Consider the following 22,017-nt stretch of genomic DNA (forward strand, 5'->3'; position numbering starts at 1 on the left):
GCCCCTTGGAGAGAGAGCTGCCCTCGAGTTCCGACCGATGCCAGACAGTCCCGCTTCTCCCGTATGAGTCTGGGTCCCTAGAGACTAGCCCAGAACTGGAGCTCAGAGCCTGAGACTCCCTCCCGATTGAAAACAACAACCGCGCCCTCAGCTGACAGCCCGCTCCACATGCACCTCTGCACCTTAGTATTTTACTTCCGCACCGCACCTCCTCTGAGTCTTGGCATGCTTTTCTCTTTCCTTCTAGTTGTAGAATTTCCACTCAGCCAGCCTTCCTGTGGTTCTGGGTGATACCGTTCCGTCTTTTAGTTGTATTTTTGAAGTGGTTGTGCGAGGCAGCAAACTCCGGTGTTTACCTATGCCACCATCTTGGTTTCTCCCAATAATGTATCTTTTAGAGTTCATTATAAGAAGAAAAACTAATCTAGCATTTTCAGGGAGAAAGAACAGGAAATTGGGCACTTATAAAAATCATTGGATGGTCTGGAAGAGTCAGAGTCAGAGGACCATCACTGGACTAATATATTTAAGAACATTAATATCATAGCCGAGAGGGCAGGAAGCTGAAATTGGGAACCAGTCATTGAATACTGAATCTGGTGCCCTCACTGTTTCTAAGTACCCTTAAATCTGGTGACTAGAGTTTGGCTACTATAGCAGCTTCTAAAAATTCATTTCTTTGTGTCATTGATTACCACTTAAATCGGCAGTAGAAAGAGCTTCCAGCTTGTGCTTTCCAGATCTCATAGGAAGCCTTTTTACTGGCAGAACCTGCTTTACATTCCAAATGTTAACTATAAGGAAAAATCGGGGAAATGTAGTTTCTTAAAAAATTTTTGTTTTGTTTTAGCTTTCCTGCCCTGAAGTACAGGAAGGCATGTATAGGGAGTGGTGGGAAAGAATGAATGCCAAATGCCTCTTGACTAATCTAACATCTCTAACATTCACCAGAAACCTTCTGTTCATTAGCTTTATGTGCAGTATATTTTGAAGGTGGTAAGATTAAAACCCAAGTTAGATTTGATTTATTCAGAAATTTTTATTTTCTTTTAATGAGAGCAATTACTTTTCTGTCGTTATCACAAAGCAGCATGCCAATTCTAATATTTTCTACTGTTTTACAATTCTGTTATATTCTATTACTCTTCTGTTATTTTCATAAAGCAGCATGTCAGTTCTAATATTTTCAATTGGAACTAAACTCAAACTAATGTTTGTAGAAACTTCTTTAACAGAATGTTTCGCTTTGGGTTGAATAGGTGAAATATTGCCAAAGGATGTACAGTGGAACCTTGTTTCTCAAACCTCTCTCATCTCAAACAATTTGCTTCTCAACCTTACATCCCTTTCATGCTGCTGCTACCTGTCACACATCTCTCAAATGACAAACAAAGGAGAGAATGCATGAATATGAGTCAGTTTACCACTGTTAAAATCTCAGGATATTGTGCTGTGAATATGCTGTGAATATTTTTGTGGTTTTTTTTTTTTTTTTTTTTTTTTTTTTGCTGCTTATAATTATTGTTAAATTTTCACTTCATTATATTTCCTTTCCTTTTTGTTAAATTTTCATTTACATTTCATGTCCTTTTTAATTTTAAAGTGTTTATAGATTAGATAGTATAGTAGATATGTACTATATATAAAAATATTAAAACAGGAAATCAGCAATTAACATTTCTAGTGGGAAAAAATGATTTGGTTTTCCAACAGCCTTCCAGAGCGAATTTAGTTTGAGAAAAGAGGTTTCACTATAATTGTAAAGTCATCTTACTGTTTCCCCTAATTGCTGGGTTTTTATAGAATTGAATTAATAATTTAATTAATTTAAATTATTAATTCTTATTTAATTCAAATATGCTACCTCAGTTTGTTATTTTGTCAACATAGCAGAAACTGTAGTAATCTTTAAAAAGAATGTATGAGCTAATAATTATAGCTTTCTCCTTACAATGTAGAATGAAAAGATGTATGCTTTTTGATATTAAGTTTTCTAAAAATTTTTATTTCCTCATAAAATTTTGAGACTACTACAAGTTAGTGTGCTTTTCTATCAGAAAATATTTATACCTCCCATATTTCATGTCAGACTGTTGCGTAGCTTCAGTATGGTAAGCATCTTATTAAAAAGCCTTATGCTGCCCTGGCTGGGTGGCTCAGCTGGTTGGAGTGTCCTCCCCTACACCAAAAGATTGCAGGTTCAATTCCCAGTCAGGACGCATACCGAGGTTACGGGTTTGATCCCCATTCAGGTTGTGTATGGGAGTCAGCCAAACGATATTTCTCTCTCTCTTCCCCCTCCCCTCCTCTCTCTAAAAATCAATGAAAACATATCCTCAAGTGAGTATTAAAAAAACAAAAACAGCCTTATGCTAAAAAGCTTCCAAATACTGTAACTTGGATTCTTCACTAGAAAGTTTTTGAGAGTAAGTTGGGGATCTATAGGTTCAGTTGGCAACTGTTGTTTGCAAGACAGAGTGTTAGGTTGACCTAGACATTTAACTCTGCTTTAGAGATACCTGTTGACTACTTGGAGCAAGGAATTAGGTGTTGATACAAGCATTTTTTTTTTTTGCACTGAAATTGAAGGGTTGGTCTCTATTTTTTCCTCCAGCTACTCCAAATTGATTCTTTTTAAAGAGTTGATGATACTCTGTTGCTATTCTAATTAGTTCTAGAGCACTGCTATTTTGTGTCAGCAAGTTAATGTAATCTTTAAACATTTTTGTGCATCTAAAATATTTTTGAGGAACTTTGTACTTCCTTAGGTATTTTAGAACTGACACCTAACATTTTTCATCTTAGTTTTAAAAAGTTGCATAAAATGTAATTTCTGGAGTATTATATGTTGTGTATACATTTTTAAAAATATATATATATTTCTTCATTGATTTCAGAGTGGAAGGGAGAAGGAGAGAGAGATAGAAACATCAATGATGAGAGAGAATTATTGATTGGCTGCCTCCTGCACACCCTCTACTGGGGATTGAGCCCGTGACGCAGGTATGTGCCCTTGGCCGGAATCAAACCTGGGACCCATCAGTCCGTAGGCTGATGCTCTATCCACTGAGCCAAGCCGGCTAGGGCTGTTGTGTATACTTTTAAAGAATATATTGCCAAAACTCTTGACCCTGTGTGTTCTGCTTATTCACCTTAATAGAAAATATTGCTATAAAACATTTTAGTCCTCATTGTCACACTAGCCTAATTGGGTATGTTTTCTTGTCAGAAATGGTCTGACTAATTTAATTCTAATAAACATGGCAACACCTGTACTGCACAACCCACTGCCCAATTTCACTTACAAATTTTAAATCTAAGATAGATTAATTGATTGACTGATTATGCAAGGAGTCTTGCCAGGAGTTTATTTAGTATTTCTTGCTTTGCTCCCAGGAGAGTTCCTCATCTCTCCTAGTTATCAATTTGGTGCCCTGGTGTTGTGGTGTGTTTTTTTAATCCTCATTTGAGGATATTTTTTCCATGATTTTTTTTTAACCAGAAATAATACCACACTGAATCACTCTTATGTTGAATGAAAATGCACAGCTGGTAGAAGAAATTGCATGTTAATGATATTGTCAGTTCAAGAGGGCCACTACATACAAGGGTTCAGAGACTCAATTAAGTACCCACTATTTGGGTTAATATTCCAAAGACCATGAAACATTATCTTTTTCATATAGGCTGGATTAAATTAGCCACTACTGGGTATATCACAGACTGTATCAAATCTGAATCAAACTAAAATGGAACAACCTTGCCTGGCCGAAGTGGCTCAGTGATTGAGCATCGACATATGAGCCAGGAGGTCACAGTTCGATTCCTGCTCAGGACTCCTCTCTGAAATTAATAAAAATATATTTTAAAAATAACAAAATGCAACAGTCTTATTTGATACAATATAGAACATTAATACAAGACAAAGAGGACAGATTACTGGTCAGTTTGGGAACTGTGATTTATTTTGCCTCGAAGGGAAGATATGTTGTATCTTTTAGTCATCCACATGTTTTCTTTTGTAGGATTAAATAAAAACATTCCATTCATTAAGTACTGAGCATTAGCTATGTGTCAGGCACTTAGGTACTAGGGGTTCAGCAAGCTAAAGAGATAAAAATCTGTGTTTTGTTTTGACTAGATTATTGGGAACCAGTAAAAAGGAAGGAGTCAAGGCTGTTCTGATATATTCGTTTAGTAGAAACTAACCTAAATTGTTTGATTTGAGGAGTGATCTTTCCTAATCAGCTGTGTTTGACAATCATGTTATTAGGGACTCTACTTTGAGTTAAGGCATTGTCTTTCTAGGGGTTACCTGTTAAAATATAGATATCCCTAAAGAGAACTAAATTTTTAATCTATTGTTGGTGCTGGTGCTGGTATTTTTAGGTCACTAGGTTTTATTCTGGAATATAGATTAGAGCAGTGATAGCGAACCTTTTGAGCTCGGCGTGTCAGCATTTTGAAAAACCCTAACTTAACTCTGGTGCCATGTCACGTATAGAAATTTTTTGATATTTGCAACCATAGTAAAACAGACATATTTTTGATATTTATTTTATATATTTAAATGCCAGAAAAATCAACCAAAAAAATGAGTTCGCGTGTCACCTCTGACACGCGTGTCATAGGTTCGCCATCACTGGATTAGAGGCACAGATAGGAATTTGAGAAAGAATATGTTTGGGAAACCTGACATTGCTGAGGAGTATGGGACCACAGAGGAACTTGAAATTGAAGCATCCAGGTCACTAAGCACTTAGATAAGGAGAGTTGTGTGTGTGTGTGTGTGTGTGTGTGTGTGTGTAAAATGGTGATGGTGAGTTGGGAGAGCAAAGAGGTAAGTCACTAAAATGGGAATAAGAGACCATTTAAGAGGATGAAGAGCTAACTAAAGGGAAAATCTTAAAAGTATTTCAGTTATAAATTAGGGTGACCATATAATTTATCATCTAAACTGGGACATATTGACATAGAAAGGGAAATGGCTGTGATTAGTAATTACATTGTGAAAACCTGCATAAACTGGGACTATCACAAGCAAATAAGGACCAATGGTCACTCTAGTTATAATGTACTTGTTTCACTAGTAGTGTAATAATATAGTATTAGTTTTTAGTTACCATGTGCCAAGCATTGTACTAAGTAAACACTTCATACATCTTACTACATTCTCACAACAATCCTGTGAGATAAGTAGCATTGTCTTCATTTATCTTTGTTGAAAGAATCCAAATCTCAGGAAGGTAAAATGTCTTGCCTGCAATTCTCCATGGCACTCAGGATCAGAAAGAATGAAATAGCCTAAAATTGACTATAAACAAAATCCAACTATTAAACACTACATTGTACTGCGGTTGCTGTGGGTGTGTGTATGTATTTAAAAATGTTCTCTGAATATTATTAAGAAAATTATTATAATGTTGCATCATATGTTAAACCCAATTCCCCTTTAGATAGCCATACTACTTTTATTTATTTTGTTAATCCTCACCTGAGGATATTTTTCCCCCATTAATTTTTAGAGAGAGTGGACGGTGGGTAGGGAGAGAGAGAAACATTGATGTGAGATGGGCACATAGATTGATTGACCCTCCTGCATATGCCCCCACTGGGGCAGGGACCAAACCTGCAACACATGTATGTACCCTTGAACGGTAATGGAACCTAAGACTCCTTGGTGAGCGGGCGGATGCTCCAACCACTGAACCACACCATCCAAGGTGCCATAGCCATACTTCTACAGGCTTGTTTTGTGCCAGACCATGTTGTAGGCCTTTTACATGTATTAACCTATTTTAAACCTTACAATAGCCTTATAAATTATTTCCATTTTACAGTTTAGGAAAGTGAGGCATTGTGAGTAATGACTACAGTCAACACATCTAGTAAGTGGCAGAACCAGAATTTAAACTTTGACAGCTTGGCTCCTGAGCCTCCTTTCCTAATTGCTATCATGTACTGCCTCCTCTAGCCAATTTTCTTTGTGTGGACATGTTTTCATTGCTCTTATTAGTGAGTTTGTTTGGGTTTCTATTACCAGTCCAAAGTTTTTGTGCCTGACTTTTGAAACATCTGAATTTGGAGTGAGGTTTATTGATCAAGAAGGCAACAGCCTTGCCAGGAGTGATGTGAAGCATCCCCACCATTTTGTCTTCATTTTTCTTTTAATGAAATACTAATATTCCTCATAATATGGAACCTTGAAATTTCAAGCTACCATTATTTAAATAGTTGGGATTATCAATTCAGCTTGGACATACTAGATTTTAGGCCTGTTTGTTGATTGTGTTAAGTGGTTATATGTTTATTTGGAGGCTTGTAAATGAAGAAATATATTTTCGAGAGATTAAAAACTGGCCTGAGGTCACACAGCAAATTGTATGTAGAAATAGAGCTCAAACCTAGGGTCCTCTGACACCAAAGCCAATGTGGTTATCCTTGTTCTAGGTCAGTGGTTCTCAACCTTCCTAATGCCGCGACCCTTTAATACAGTTCCTCATATTGTGGTGACCCCCAATTTCATTGTTACAAATTGAACATAATTAAAGCATAGTGATTAATCACAAAAACAATATGTAATTATATATGTGTTTTCCGATGGTCTTAGGCGACCCCTGTGAAAGGGTGGTTCGACCCCCAAAGGGGTCGCGACCCACAGGTTGAGAACTGCTGTTCTAGGTTGTATCCTCAAGGCAAAAAACATGCTTGGCTTTGATAGTAATAAATATCGCCTGTGAGTTATTATAAATAAGTATCAGTGTTTGCAAGTTCAACAGGGCCAGATAGATAACTGAGCTGGGTATGTGAGAGAGATGACACCTGTGGAGCTCTGCAAACCCATATCCTATCTGAAGGATTAGCTGTTAATCATCAACAGATTGTTACCATGTGCAAATGTGGGCCTCATATTGTCTGGACTGCTGTTTGTTTTTTTTGTTTTCAAAAGACTTCAGAAATCATGATTTTTATGTTGTCTTTTGATACACAAATGTAGGCAGCTATCTTTTTTCACACTGTGTAGGCCAGCCTTGTGGGTCCACTAAACAAACGTGTGTTGGGTTCTGTCCAGTGGGGAACCTTTGGTAAGAGCTGTTCCTGGCCCTGGTTGATGTGGCTCAGTTGGTCGAGCATTGTCCAGTGTACCAAAAAGTTGCTGGTGCAATTCCAGGTCAAAACACATGTCCAGTTTGCGGGTTTGATCCCCAGTTGGGGTGAGTGTGGGAGGCAACCAATCACTGTTTTTCTCTCACATCAATGTTTCTCTCTCTTCCTCTCTAAAATCAATAAAAATAAATTTTTAAAAAAGCACCTGGTATACTCTGGATATTATGATCAGTTTATATGATGAGAAAGGGTGGTAACTGTAATAAGTACATTACAACCTTTGAAATAAAGGTTGCTTAGTTTGAACATGTTGCTTAGTGAATCTGGTGTTTAACTTCAATTTTCATATGAATTAGTTATTCATAGGTAGGGGAGGGGAGAATTGCTCTCTGCAACATTTTTAAAAATATATATATTTTTATTAATTTCAGAGAGGAAGGGAGAGGAGGAGAGAGATAGAAACATCAATGGTGAGAAGAGACCCACCAATTGGCTACCTTCTGCACCCGGCATGAGCCCTGACCGGGTATCTAACCAGGACCTCCTGGTTCATAGGTCCACACTCAACCACTGAGCCACGCTGGCTGGGCATCCCTGCAACATTTTGCCTCCTAATTGTTCGCTTTCATTTGCAGATAAGGTCCTGTTGTGAGTGTGTGCATATTTGAGTGAAACCTCAACCCAAGTGAGAAGAAACCTTCAAGGAGCAACTACTGACAGTGAGTCTGCAGTCATCTCTATACATAATATGGAATGTTTTCGACCCAGAGAGAGCTAAGTGGATGACTGTTGACAAGGAGTGGTGAGTCTGAATATCCCTGCTGATAACTTAAATCCTCTCCTTAAAAAGAGAATTCCTCATCCTACATTCTTACCATTTACTGACTGTTAAATAGTAAGTTAACTTTTGTATGAGAATGACAACAGTCCAGTTTAAGAGAATTCTTTGCTTCTAACAGCATGTTTCTGATTGCAGTTTCACTTGCTTCTTCAATTAGGTTCATCTCTTCCTTTGCCTCTGTGTTTTTCTTTTTTATTTCTTCCTCCAGTCCAAATGATGCATCTTCCAAAGGCCTGTCCTCCTTGAAATAATATGTTGGGTGTTGGTCCCATTTAAGGCTTCTCTGTTTAGTGAAATGGGTTAAATAGGCCAAGCCCCTGCCATATATATATATATTTTTAATCCTCACTCGAGGGTATTTTTTTCCATTGATCTTTAGAGAGAGTGGGAGGGAGGGAGGCGGGAGAGAGAGAGAGAAAGAAAGAAACATCGACATGAGAGAGACACATGGATTGGTTGCCTCTGCACCAGCCCTGACTGGGGCTGGGGATGGAACCTGCAACCAAGCCACGTGCCCTTGACCAGGAATCGAACCCATGCCTCCTCGGTCCACGGACCAATGCTCTAACCCAGCAGTTCTCAACCTGTGAGTCGCGACCCTTTTGGCGGTCGAATAACTCTTTCACAGGGGTCGCCTAAGACCATCCTGCGTATCAGATATTTACATTACGGTTCATAGCAGTAGCAACGAAAATAATTTTATGGTTGGGTCACAACATGAGGAACTGTATTTAAAGGGCCAGAAGGTTGAGAACCACTGCTCTAACCAATGTACCAAACCAGCCAGGGCAACCCTGCTGTCTTTTTACTGCATGTTTTGTAGATGACTTATAGCACTACATTTTCCCTTTACCTTCCTTGATCAATCTGAGGATTGAAACAAGAATGTTTCCCATAAATATTCCTTTGCATCCTCTTTAAAAAAAATTGGTGTCAATCAATCCACCAACTGTTCTATCTTAGAAACTTCTGCTTTATTTATTGGAACTACTTTTAATTCCTCATTTCTCAAATCTGAATTTCCTCAATTCTTAACTGATGTGGCATTACACTGAATATAGTAGCTGCATCATTGAAGGCACACAAAAGACCATGCAGCACGTCACCAACTTGGCAAATAGCAGATGACTAAAAAAAACCCCGAATCATCTTTAAAGATGCAGAATGGCTGAGCCCACAAAAAAACAAAAAACAGTCCCACGTAATGGTCCCCATGTCCCCAACAACTATCCCTGTCACCTGCTAACCCACCAACAGGTCTATCGTACCATGCACATCTTGTATTGATCACGGAGGAAGAATCCTAGACTGATGACCAGACTCCGTCCTTAGACTTTTGAGAACCAATAGTTAAAGAAGTTACCACAGAAGAAATGATTCTACGTGTTGCATGAACAATGAGGAAAAGAAATAATGAACCACCTGACAGCCCATCAAGTGATGGGGAACGTGCCATCCACAACAAATCTATCTCGATAGTAGAGTGATTGGGGAGGAAGATGAATGATCTACATGCAAATATGGGCAATCAGTTGAAGCTTCTTGATGCCAAGATGACACTACTAGGGACCAAGGTTGACAAAATCCAGAGAGATGTTTCTTGTATGTACTTAAGATCAATGCATATATACAAGGAACCCCACCGAAGTGTGCCTTCTACCCAAGTGTGGTAACAGATGAAACTAGGCCTTCTCCTTCTGTAGCTGCCTCTGCTGTATTACCTCAGAATACAGAGGAAGATTTCTACAAAATCTAGAAAGAATGGTTCACATAACAGATGCAGTAGGCCAGCAACTGTGTTCTGCAGCAAAATACTCTGAACAAACTCTTTATGCTTGGAAGACTTACCCTTATTACTGCCATTGCGCACTGTAGACAACATCAACAACAGAAAATGAAGTGATGGTCATGATAGTTACCAGCATCCATTCTGATCTTGGTTATGGTAGGTCTCATTGCCTTTGGAAGTGATTGTTTTAGTAATGGGCATGAGACCAAATTTTGGCCAATCTAAAATAAAAGGGAAGTCTGCAAGAGACTTCTGGGAAGGATTTTTTTTTTTTTTTTTTTTTTTTTACTTTTGAGAAGGAAGTGAGAGAAAGAGATGGTCCCTCTTCTCCCTACAGCTTGTTTTATCTGGTTGTAACATCTGTAACTGCTGTATTCATCTTGGCTACTAGCCTGAAGGTGATGCCCTTCTGTAAAGGAGGACAGAGGCAAGACAATTGCATAGACTAGAACTGAAACCCATTTAATAGAACCTCCCTAATTGTGGGTTCCTTGTTATGTGAGACAACAAATTTCCTTATTGTTTAAGTAATTTTGCCCTTCGATGTCTGTTACTTGCTGTGGAAATCTTGATTTATTTGATTTCTCCCCGTTTTGATTACCTACAGTCTTTTTGTGCCTCATGCATTTCTATTTGACTATGTCCTGTACTTTCTGGTAGTTTATGCTTGTGTATATTGCCTTTGTAGCACATTATACACTTTGTGAAGTCAAGGGCTATGTTTGTATCCTTACTGTGTCTGACACTGGTACGTTCTTCTTAATAAAGCCACCAGTGCATATTTACTGAATTGAATTATTTGAATAGTATTTGAAAAACCAATCCACAGAATTGAAGTATTATAGAGATTTTCTCCTAAATCACAGTCTTATCTTTAACCACACTGCTTCCTTCTAGGATTATGAGTGAAGCTTGGCTTTTGATTTAAGATGACTGGTGTGTAACACATTTTCAAGTGATTACTCTAAAAATGTTGCTTGAATTTAGCCTTTTGTGTTTGTTCAATTTTACCATGAAAATCAGCTTCTGTCCTATATATTTGAGTATTGGCTTTCAGTCTAATAAATTTTTTCACTTTTTTCTGTTGTAAAAACAATAATTTGCCTTCTATTTTCTTTTTTTTTCTTTTTTTTTTTTAAATATGTATTTTTATTGCTTAAATTATTACAAAGAGTATTACATGTTTCTCCTTTTTTCCCCCCGCACTTGACAATCCCCTGGCCTCCCTTACGCCCCCCCAGTGTCTTCTGTCCCTTGGTTATGCTTATATGCATCCTTCCCTCCTGCCCCCCAACCCTCCCCAGCCTTCCCGCTGCAGTTTGACAATCTGTTTGAGGCAGCTCTGCCTCTGTATCTATTATTGTTCAAGAGTTTGTAATGGTCTCTATTATCCATGAATGTGTGAGATCATGTGGTATTTTTCCTTCATTGACTGGCTTATTTCACTTAGCATAATGCTCTCCAGTTCCATCCATGCTGTTGCAAATGGTAAGAGTTCCTTCTTTTTTACAGCAGCATAGTATTCCATCGTGTAGATGTACCACAGTTTTCTAACCCATTCATCTACTGATGGGCACTTAGGCTGTTTCCAAATCTTAGCTATGGTGAATTGTGCTGCTATGAACATAGGGGTGCATATATCCTTTCTGATTGGTGTTTTTGCCTTCTATTTTCTGTGCTAATTATAGGAATGAAGGACATGGCTTATAAGAAGTATGATCAGGATTAATTTGTTTGTTTGGCTTTGGAATGTGCATTTGCAAAAAACTCCCTAAAGTGTGCATCTCTGCTTTGTTCTTAGGACCTAATTGGGAGTGTGTGTGTGTGTGTGTGTGTGTGTGTGTGTAGGCAGGGTGAGAGGAAGTGGGAGACTTGGGGACAGGGCAGATTTGGTGATGATCTAGTATATGGTGAGAGGAGTCTTGAGGTACAGGGTGGATTATTTAGTTGCTTGTATTTCAAAGCTCTATGAAACAAAACATACATTTATTTATTTTGCCTAACTCAAGACATCTATATTCTCTTCTGTTTTCTTTAAATTCTGTTACTATAATCTTGGAAAAGTGGTATAAGAGCCTTTTTCTTCCTGAAAAATCTATGGTGGTGTTGCTTTCAGTTCTGTTAAGAATTATAAAACTGCACTGTAAGCTGGTAGCACTTTCTGAATCCTTCAAAAAGTGATTCACATTCAGGGAAGGATTTACTTTTTTGTGTGTCTTGATGAGTTATGCTTAAAGTCTGGGGGAATAACTTTAAGAAGATGGAGAAAGTTGTATGATGTGCTTGACCCATCAATTTTAATTTGGTGATGCCATTATTTAGTAATAACAAAGGTTTAAATCACTAAGATCAGCTTTAATGTGTTTTCTTTAATGAATGTTATGAAGAGATTATAGGAATGGAACATGTGTCTTAACATAAGGCCATTATGGCAAGCATGTGATCTAAGACAGATCAATCAGAATGAGATCTTTGGACTTTTGGTAGAAATGCTGGGATAAAGGCACGTATTTTCTTACTCTGAATTTCAGCCTGAAAATGTACAGTTACTAAATTCCTGGAAGCTATCTTTTGACTATAAAAGAAAAGTCGATTGAATAAGAAGCCAACACAGGAAGAGTAGCGCAGAGGAAATTGGGCTGCTAGACCAAATCTTCCCCCAATTCCTTATTTAATCCAGCTGGCTTTGGATTTTATCTCACGTGTATATGAAAACATCCTAACAGATACGTCCCTATTACCAACCATTCAACGCTCTAACCACTGAGCACACCAGCCAGGGCAATGAGATTGTTTTTTAGTTTCTCTTTCTGAGCGTTCATTATTGGTGTATAAAACGGCCATCAATTTCTGGATGCTATATCCTGCTACATTTGTTAAATCTAGCAGTTTTTTGGTGGAGTCTTGAGGGTTCTCTATGTATAGTATATCATCTGCGAATAATGACAGTTTTACTTTCTCCTTTGCAATTCGTATGCCTTTTATTTTTTCTTGTCTGATTGCTATGTTAGGACTTCTAGTACTGTCTATCTATATAAAAGGCTAACATGCTAAATATCCTTCCCACCTTCCGACCGGTCGCTATGACATGCACTGACCACCAGGGGGCAGATGCTCAATGCAGGAGCTGCCGTGATACACACAAAGAAATGGCACCACGGACCTGGTGCTGACAAAGCAACACTCGGCTTCCCCCAAGTGGGACACAGGCTCTGCCACCACCCTGGAGCAACAGCCCACCAAATCGCAGCCGACACTGCCGAGACCCTGTGGCGCAAAGTGCACCCACAGCCCAGCCCAGAAACTGTGGCTGTGGGTGCCAGGTAATGATGTCACGTAGTATCGCCCAGCTTCCTTTCCCTAGTGACAGGCCATCTATATATATAGAAGGCTAATATGCTAAGTGTCCCTCCGGGTAATGACATCACGTAGCAATGCCTGGCTTCCTCTCCTTAGCGACTAACCTCCTTGCAATTTCTGCAGCCCAGGAACACGGCTTGCTTTATAGCCAGGTGCAAACAGTTTACACTGTAACCAAATGCCTGTGAAGCGTTTTCCCATGCTTCAACTCATTTGATTCTCACAGAAGTCCTGGAGTAGGTAGATAGGAGACTTGGTGGAATCCTATTTTATTTTCGTTAGCTGGAAAACAGAGATTTAGAAAGCTTAGAAACTTGACCCAACTGAAAAGAAGTAAGAAGTGGTGGACCTTTAAAATGTCTTGAGGTTTTCTCACTGTGCAGAATATAGTCAAACACTGCTATAGTTAAATATTTTACCCTTTGTTCTCCCTGCATGATTTACAATAATAATGTGCTTGGTGTTGATATTTACTGCTGTGTTGCTGACAATTACCTGAAAGAGAAGTTGGGGTGTTTCACTGGGCTGGAAAAAGTTTAGCTAAATCAGAAAGCAGGTCTAATTAAGCAAGTTTATTCTATATCTACAAAAGGCTAAGTTGACTCATGCATGTGAGATATATATAAAGCTCTCGCTGGCACCAATTGCATGTTTGGGTTTTGATCTGTTATTATCGATCGTGAATTTGGTTGATACTTCTATTTAAAGAAAGGGTGAATAACGATATTAAAATATTTCTTCTAATTAATTTCTTTTCAGTGTGCACAAATTCGTGCACTGGGCCACTAGTTTTAAATAAGAGTGGTGAAAGCAGACATTACTGTCTTGTTCCTGATCTTAAGGTTAACACTTTCAGTTTTTCCCCATTGAGTATAATGTTGGCCAAGGGATTGTCATATATAGCCTTTATTATGTTGAGGTATTATGTTAAGTGAAATAAGCCAGTTAAAGATAAATATCACGTGATGTCACTTATATGTGGAGTCTAATGAAAAAAATAAACTGATGAACAAAATAGGTCCAGAGGCATGGATGCATGGAACAGATGCATGGTGGGAAAAGAGAATCAAATAACATATATGCATATATCCATAAACAATGGATACAGTGTGGGGAAGGCCTGGGGTGCGGTGAGGGCTGGGTAAAGGGGTGCAAAGGAGGAGAGAAATGGGGGACATCTGTAATACTGTCAACAATAAGAAAAAATTAATATATACCTTATTTGGAAAATATTAAAAATAATTATATAAATGCACTTACAGTGTTGATAAACTTTTTTAGAAGATAAAGGTAACAGTAAGTTTTGCCCTTTGATGGCTTGAATTTTTGTGTCACCTTAGTATACAGAGACATTGAGTTTTAAGAGAGCCTATGAGTTTAATTTACCTGTAATATGTTTTACTAAAGAGTTTAGTGATTCTTCTAAACTCATTCTGCAAACTCATTCTGACTAAAGGCAGCATATTGCTTCTATGTGTTCCTAAGAACACAGGTCAATATAAGATATCATGTACCAATTTGCAATTGATGACATTGATTTAATTTTGTCCCTTCTTATTTCCTCTGTAAAATTTCCACAGGGTTTCAATATGATATTTTCCAGACTTTTTTAAAAGCCAGAAACAGTTCTGTACATTTGTAGAGAACACACAAACTTTTTGGGTAAGAAAAATTAGCTCTTTTTTGTCCAAACCTTACAGTGTAAATTTTATCTTTTATCAGAAGTCCAATTACACATTATTTATTTTATGAGAGTTCTAGTGGTTTTTATTTGTAAACATTTTTATTGTTTTTATTTGTAATAAAGCTCATAGCACTGTATTTGTTGAAATCTTTCAGAAAGATTTTCCCCACGTCCCACTCTATCCCCATCTATATATATAAAAACCTAAGCGACCGGCTGACTGTTCGACCAGTAGCTATGATGCATACTGACCACCAGGGGGCAGATGCTCAGCGCACAGGCATGGAGACATGGAACAGACTGATGAATCTCAGAGGGAAGGTGGGAGGGGGGAGGGCAAGAAGAGATTAACCAAAGATCTTATATGCATACTAGAGGCCCTCGGCCTGGCCTGTGGGGATCCGGCTGAAACCAGCAGTCTGACATCCCCCGAGGGGTCCCAGATTGTGAGAGGGCAGGGCGCAGGCCAAGCCAAGGGACCCCACTGGTGCATGAATCCATGCACCGGGCCACCAGCAGTCCCCGAGGGGTCCCAGATTGTGAGAGGGCAGGGCGCAGGCCAAGCCAAGGGACCCCACTGGTGCATGAATCCATGAATCGGGCCTCTAGTGTAGCTATATTAGGCTTACTTTTTTCTACATTTGTTTTTTTCTCTTTTCACTGTACACTCTAAGAATAGGAACACCTATGTAGCTTTAGAGTCAACTATATGAAGACCTAAGCAACAGCTGACAAAACAATTTATATGTTTAACTGAGAGCTCCAAAGCTTACATAAATTGTACAGTCTGGTTAATCTTTAGCAGTAGGCATGCATTTGGCACAGGTTTGGTCATTATTTATCTTTAACTTACTAATGAAATATATAAGTAAAATGTAAGCTTTTTTGTTTGTGCTCATCATTTGTGCCTGGAACTTAAAAGACACTGTTTATATATGTAATTCTTAGAGCTAAAGGTTTTTTCTCTAGATATTAGTTTCTTTCGCAAGAAGATCTTTGAACCATTTTAAAATTAGAGCACATTTTGTATCAGTTGCTAGAGACTATCTATTGTTCAATGTTTGACTTGAGAGAAAACTTGATAACCTAATAACATAAGTTATCTCTAAACTTCTGCCAGGTATGATATTAGGCACTTTGGTGATACAATTTTTGTGGCCATGTTGGGGTGAAGAGCTTTTTAAATAATATTGACATAGTTCTGTTGTCAGCAAATTAATTTTGTAAAAGTTTCTCCCAGTCAAAAAAATCAGTGGTAGCTGAAAATACCTAATTTATTTGGAGCAAATATCAAGTTAACAAAAAGTTCTAAAGCAGTTGTCACAAAGCAACTAGGAATCAAGTGTAAATCACAGTGATACTTTTCCTCTCTGGGGATGCATCTGAAACACAGTATCAAAGACTGCTATCCACTTTACCTGGCTCCACATCCAGATAAGTGACTGTAGTTTGTATTCAGTTGACTTTCACGTCCCCTAGAGATTGATAGGGGATTCCAGTCCTGACCAAGAAGCACAAATTACACATACTTCTCATTCTTTAGGCCTTTTAATTACCTCTCCTCATCCTTTATGTTGCAAAACACACTTGGCAGCCAGTTCAGGCAGTAATTAGGTATTGAGCTAACATTCCCTTCTGAAAATTTAATCCTTTGATGTCCAAGGCCTTCTAGACTAAGAAGAGAAAACCTGTCTAAAACAATGTATGATATGAAGATATGAATTTTTTATAATTAATAACTAGTAGCTGAACTAAGTTAGAATTATTTATTCAGCTATCCACTGAAAATCATTATATTGCTCATTTTACTGTACGCATTAACATACAAATTATACATACATTTAAATTTGCTTTTGAGGAAAATATGCCATTGCTGTCAAAGGGATTAATTGGCTTAAGTAAGTTTTATTTTTTTGACTATATCTTAATACTTCTCTTATTTCACTTTCCCTTTTACCTAAATTATAATTAATAGACTTATGTATTTTTGTATGTGTGCTACTCCATCTAAGAAAGGTAAATTGACCATAAAAATTTTTGTCCGTTTGCTCAGGTAAGCATCAAGGAAGCTTGTCTCTGCTCAGTTCTCTGTGTGAAGCACAAAAATATGATAAGAATGATGATGATCATAGTAACAAAGTATTAACATTTCTTAAACTTGTGTGCCAAGCACTATTCTAAGCAATTTAAGTTTGCTCACTTAATCCTCACATAAACTTTTGAAGTAGATATAATTATAAACTCCATTTTATAGAACAGCAAAGTGAGACACACAGAGGTTGAGTAATTTGCTCAAGGTCATATAGCTAGTGAGTGGAGGAAACAAGAATCCAAACTTAGGCTGACTAGTTCAGTCTATATTCTAAACCATAGCATCTTTGCAAGCTTGTACCTACATGCCATTGTGTAATATAAATGAGTACTATCCATGTGGTATGAGAATCTAAGACAAGGAATTAAATTAAAACTTACACTTGAATTTGTGAACTTTACCTTGCTATTATCTGAGTACTTGCAAATACAAACTGCTCTTAGTGGCAGTATAGCCAAATATATATTTTTAAAATCTGAAATACGTCAACTCAGTTGAGGTATTAAGCATGCTTAATTTGTGTGAAACAGAATCAAAAGTTTAGAATTTACTAGTACACTTTAAAATAAAAGTTCTGTGGCAGTTACTAGTACTTCTTTAATTTTTAGAAATTTAGCTTGGGCAAGTGACAAGCTCTCTCACCAGTTATAAAATACTAGGGGCCCAGTGCACAAATTCTTGCACCTTGAAAGGAACTGTGGGCCACGAGGCTGTGGTGGGTACAGGGGCAGTTCTCGGCCCATCCTCCGCGCCCCCGCCAGGCCTCAGGAGCTGGGGGAAGTGGAGAAGCCCTGAGGGGTGATCGGGGCTGGCAGCCGCTACTGGCAGCCGCTACTGGCACCCGCTGGCGGTGCCGAGTGATCAGGGCGCCGGCAGCGGGTGTGAGCAAAGAATTTTTAGTAGCCACCAGAGGCTCGCCCCGATGACAGTGACCGGTGCCCCACCTTGGTCTGGTGCCCCTGCTCACCTCCACCATCCTGCTGCGGCCGACGCCCACCATGTTTCACGCGCACCCCCTGGTGGTCAGCGCATGTCATAGCATCCGGTTGTTTGGTTGTTCCGCTGTTCGGTCTATTTGCATATTAGGGTTTTTTATATATAGATAATGCTACACCGTTAGTGTCACATTCTGCACATAAATAAGGGCTCAGACTGGCTAAAGGTATGCATCATTGTCCTGCTTTTCAAATCAAGGCTTTATTATTGTTTCTTTAGACGTTGGCCTGAAAAACAATTTTATTAAATTGTGGGTAGGATGTTGGAACATAAATTCTTTAAATTGTTAGTAACACAACTGTTCATATAGGTACGGATACCTGCAGCATTTGATGTAGGTGCAGAAGGTGAGGAGGGAAGGAAGCTGATGGTGGCGAGTATTTTATTTTTGACACAAGGTGCTACTACTACTACACTCTTTCACTCATGCCTGTCAAGGAAGCTCTGCCAGTCATTAAGTAGCTTGATAACTCACTTCAAGCTTTGCTCAAACCTTATGTCTAAAATCTTTGCGTTTGTGAAATACTCTCTGGTGCAGTAGACCAGTCTGAGTCCTTATTTATGTGTGGAATGTGCTGAGCTGTGTTAAAGCCAAGTTCAGATGTTGATGTTGCAAAGAAACACTGCTTTTGTTATCTTAAGATTTTAAAAAGTATCAAGTTTTCAATATGGATATATTTTCAGCAACTTTCAGTCAAAGAAGTGAAAGTAATTATTAGTATATTAGTGGCAGTGTTGAAATTCTTTGTGCTGAATTCAGTACTTCTCTAAAGGTGTTTATATATAAATGTTTTTAAGTATTTACACTTGTGAAAAAAAATTCTAAAAAGGAAGTTTGTTAGAAAAGCAAGAAGTTGGAAAATGTATTGGTTTGACAGTGTGAGGCATGTCTGAAACATCTTAAGGTTTATATATTGTCTTAATAAAAACCAGTGGAGTTACAAACATCCCCTTGGTGTTTGAATATACATTTCAACAGATCTATTTTCTAGGTGGAAATACTTCACTAAAGCTGTATATCCTTTCTGTTTCATCTATGAAAATAGAAGCACAAATTATTGTACTTTAAACAGTCATTCTTACATTAACCATTAAGAAAGAGAAAATACTGCGAATGTCATTTTCATAGTACATGGAGTAGGGAAAAACCTTGTTTTATTTAAAATTCTCAAAATGAGGGACAGCTTCACTCTAATTGGGAAGGAAATTTGAATTTGGGAAAATGTGGGGTGATAAAGTATTATGTATGGATTATAAATTAGGAAGCCATTTATTTTAAGTATTAAACAGAAGAAATATATTTTTTAAAAGAAAATACACCTTCCAATGGTAAAATTAATTTTTGAAGGTGGTTTCTGGCAAAGATAATTTATATATAAAAAGGAAATTGTCTGGCTTTATATGTAGATGAGAAAATATGATGATGGAATAAATCAAACAGTACATAAGATAAGCTCCATATCTGTCTAAAACGTCAGATTTCAAATACAGTAGATTTGGACACCTCAGAGTAGCTCCATATCTGTCTGTGCTACAACAATGATGAGTATAAAGAATTTTCAGTTTCAAACAAAGGCATGTTTGTTTTCATAGAATTGGTTAAAGGAGATTTTATTTCACAATGAATTCTTAATGGCCAAGGTCTTTGATTCAGGTTGGAATTAAACTTGTCAAATAGCAACACTGAAATAATGTTTGTGATGTTGTGAATTTAGCCTTTTGCTCTTACATTCTTGCTAGGAAGGAAATATATGAAACATACTGCTCGTTTAAGCTTATAAACTTTCACAGTATTTTCCCAATTCAGTGGACAAAGCCAATTTCAAGACTGCTACTTCCTAGTTTAGAGTTTAGGTGAGATGAGGAATGGTCATCCCTGCTTGAAAATAAATTTTAACTATGGCAAGAATATAAATTTTCTTCCTTCTGATTTTCCTCCTTGAACATATGCTTAAAACTTAACATGTCATTTTTGTGTGAACATAAATTTTATTTCACTTAATGCTCAGGGTTTGTGATCCTGTAATAATATATCTATCACTGATTTATAGTTGGAATGGCTTATAAATGAATGACAGCTCTTTCAAACATTTATAAATATGTGATTGATAGTTTACCACTTGGGGCAAAAATATTTACTTTGAATAATCAAATTAAAACATCTTTGATCTTTTCATTTCAAGAATTTTTTTTTTCTTACTCTACCTCCTACCCTATATTTTAAAAGTTAAGATCCAGTATTCTTGCAAACATTTTCTGCACTTGAACTCTGCTTCTCTCCCTTCACTCACTTCTCAAACCACTCTAATTTGATTTCTGCCCATACTACTTCACTAAAACTGCTATAGCCAGGTCACCAAGTGTCTGCAGCACATTTCTCAGTCTTTGTTGTCACTGAGGCAGTTAATACTGGTACCCACTTCCTTTTGTTTGTTTGGCTGGTTGGTTTTTTGCTAAGTCTTACCAGAGGATAATTTTTCCATTGCTTTTCAGAGAAAGTGGAAGGGAGGGAAAGAGACAGAAACAAACATTGATGTGAGAGACACATCAACTGGTTACCTCCTGTACGTGCCCTGACCGGGGGTGGGGGAGCAAACCCACAACCCTTTGGTGTGAGGGTCGTTGCTCTAACCACTTAGTAACACTGGTCAGGCCGCAGTTCCTTCTTGAACATGCTCCAGTGACACTACATTAGCTAGTTTTCATCCTCTTTCTTTCTGATAACACCCAATCCTCCTTTGTAAACTTCTTTCTCTAATCATCCTTTAAATGCTGCTATTCCTTAGAGCAGCGGTTCTCAACCTGTGGGTCGCGACCCCTTTGGGGGTCGAACGACCCTTTCACAGGGGTCGCCTAAGACCATCGGAAAACACATATATAATTACATATTGTTTTTGTGATTAATCACTATGCTTTAATTATGTTCAATTTGTAACAATGAAAATACATCCTGCATATCAGATATTTACATTACGATTCATAACAGTAGCAAAATTACAGGTATGAAGTAGCAACGAAAATAATTTTATGGTTGGGGGTCACCACAACATGAGGAACTGTATTAAAGGGTCGCAGCATTAGGAAGGTTGAGAACCACTGCCTTAGAGTCTCTTGGCTTCTCATGATAGTGCTTTCCCTAGAATTTGGCATTCGTTGCTTCCGTTATAATCTGCTGATGATTCCAAAGCTGCTTTATGGCTGCAGAGCTGTATGTCCAGCTGTGTACTGGACATCTTCACTTGCTGGTTGTAGTAGCCTGCAGGTGATGTAAACCCTCTTCAGGCTTTAGAGGGAAAACTGTTGCTTTACACAGTGGTTCTCAACCTTCTGGCCCTTTAAATACAGTTCCTCATGTTGTGACCCAACCATAAAATTATTTTCGTTGCTACTTCATAACTGTAATGTTGCTACTGTTATGAATCGTAATGTAAATATCTGATATGCAGGAGGGTCTTAGGCGACCCAGGAAAGGGTCGTTCGACCACCAAAGGGGTCGCGACCCACAGGTTGAGAACCATGGCTACAACATCAAGCATCAGGTGTACAGGTCAAACTGGTCTTAGAGATGACTGGAAATAGACTTCCTCCTTTCTTTTGTTGCTGCATTATAATCTCAGAACCATCTTCTGCATGACATTTGGAACATGGTTGGCTAAGGTCAACCTTCAAGGCTACAGATTGTCAGTCACGAAGAAAAGATAGGCTTCCTCCGTCCAACTCCAGACAGAAGACAGCTGGACATGGATTCTGATTGATGCAGCTTGGTTGGCTACCTCAGGCTGTACTAGGTGTACCGGTTAATAATGGCGGATTTTGTAATCAAAGAAAACACGATAATTTCAAGAGAAACATCAAAAGTGCTTTATTCAAAGTAATGTCCATTGCTAGCTACACATTTCCCCATCTTCCGGGTAATTTGTGGATACTGTCCCAATAGAACTTTTCTTGTTTTGAGGCAAACCATTCAGAGACCCAATTTTCCACTTCTTCGTTCGTTTTGAAGTGCTGCTCAGAAAGTGCGTGTGCCATCGATGGAAACAAGTGGTAATCTGAAGGTGCAAGGTCTGGTGAATATGGCGGGTGGGTTAATACTTCCCAGGCAAGATCTTTTAATGTGACTTTAACTGGTTTTGAAGTGTGTGATGGTG

The 22,017-nt window shown here is 38.2% G+C and overlaps 1 protein-coding gene across 2 annotated transcripts in view; it reads left to right on the top strand.

Moving 5' to 3' along the window:
- Positions 1 to 22,017, top strand: part of CDC42SE2 (CDC42 small effector 2) — an 89,454-nt gene that overhangs the window by 33,285 nt on the left and 34,152 nt on the right. Inside the window, exon 2 of one of the 2 annotated variants that reach the window (XM_005865526.2) lies at positions 7,743 to 7,826. The gene's annotated coding sequence lies outside the window, so the exon portion shown is untranslated. Of the gene's footprint in view, positions 1 to 7,742; positions 7,910 to 22,017 lie in introns of both variants that reach the window. The other variant, XM_005865525.2, reaches the window with a different exon arrangement.

Source organism: Myotis brandtii, unplaced genomic scaffold (genome assembly GCF_000412655.1).
Source record: "Myotis brandtii unplaced genomic scaffold, ASM41265v1 scaffold208, whole genome shotgun sequence".
In the NCBI taxonomy this organism is placed as follows: domain Eukaryota; kingdom Metazoa; phylum Chordata; class Mammalia; order Chiroptera; family Vespertilionidae; genus Myotis; species Myotis brandtii.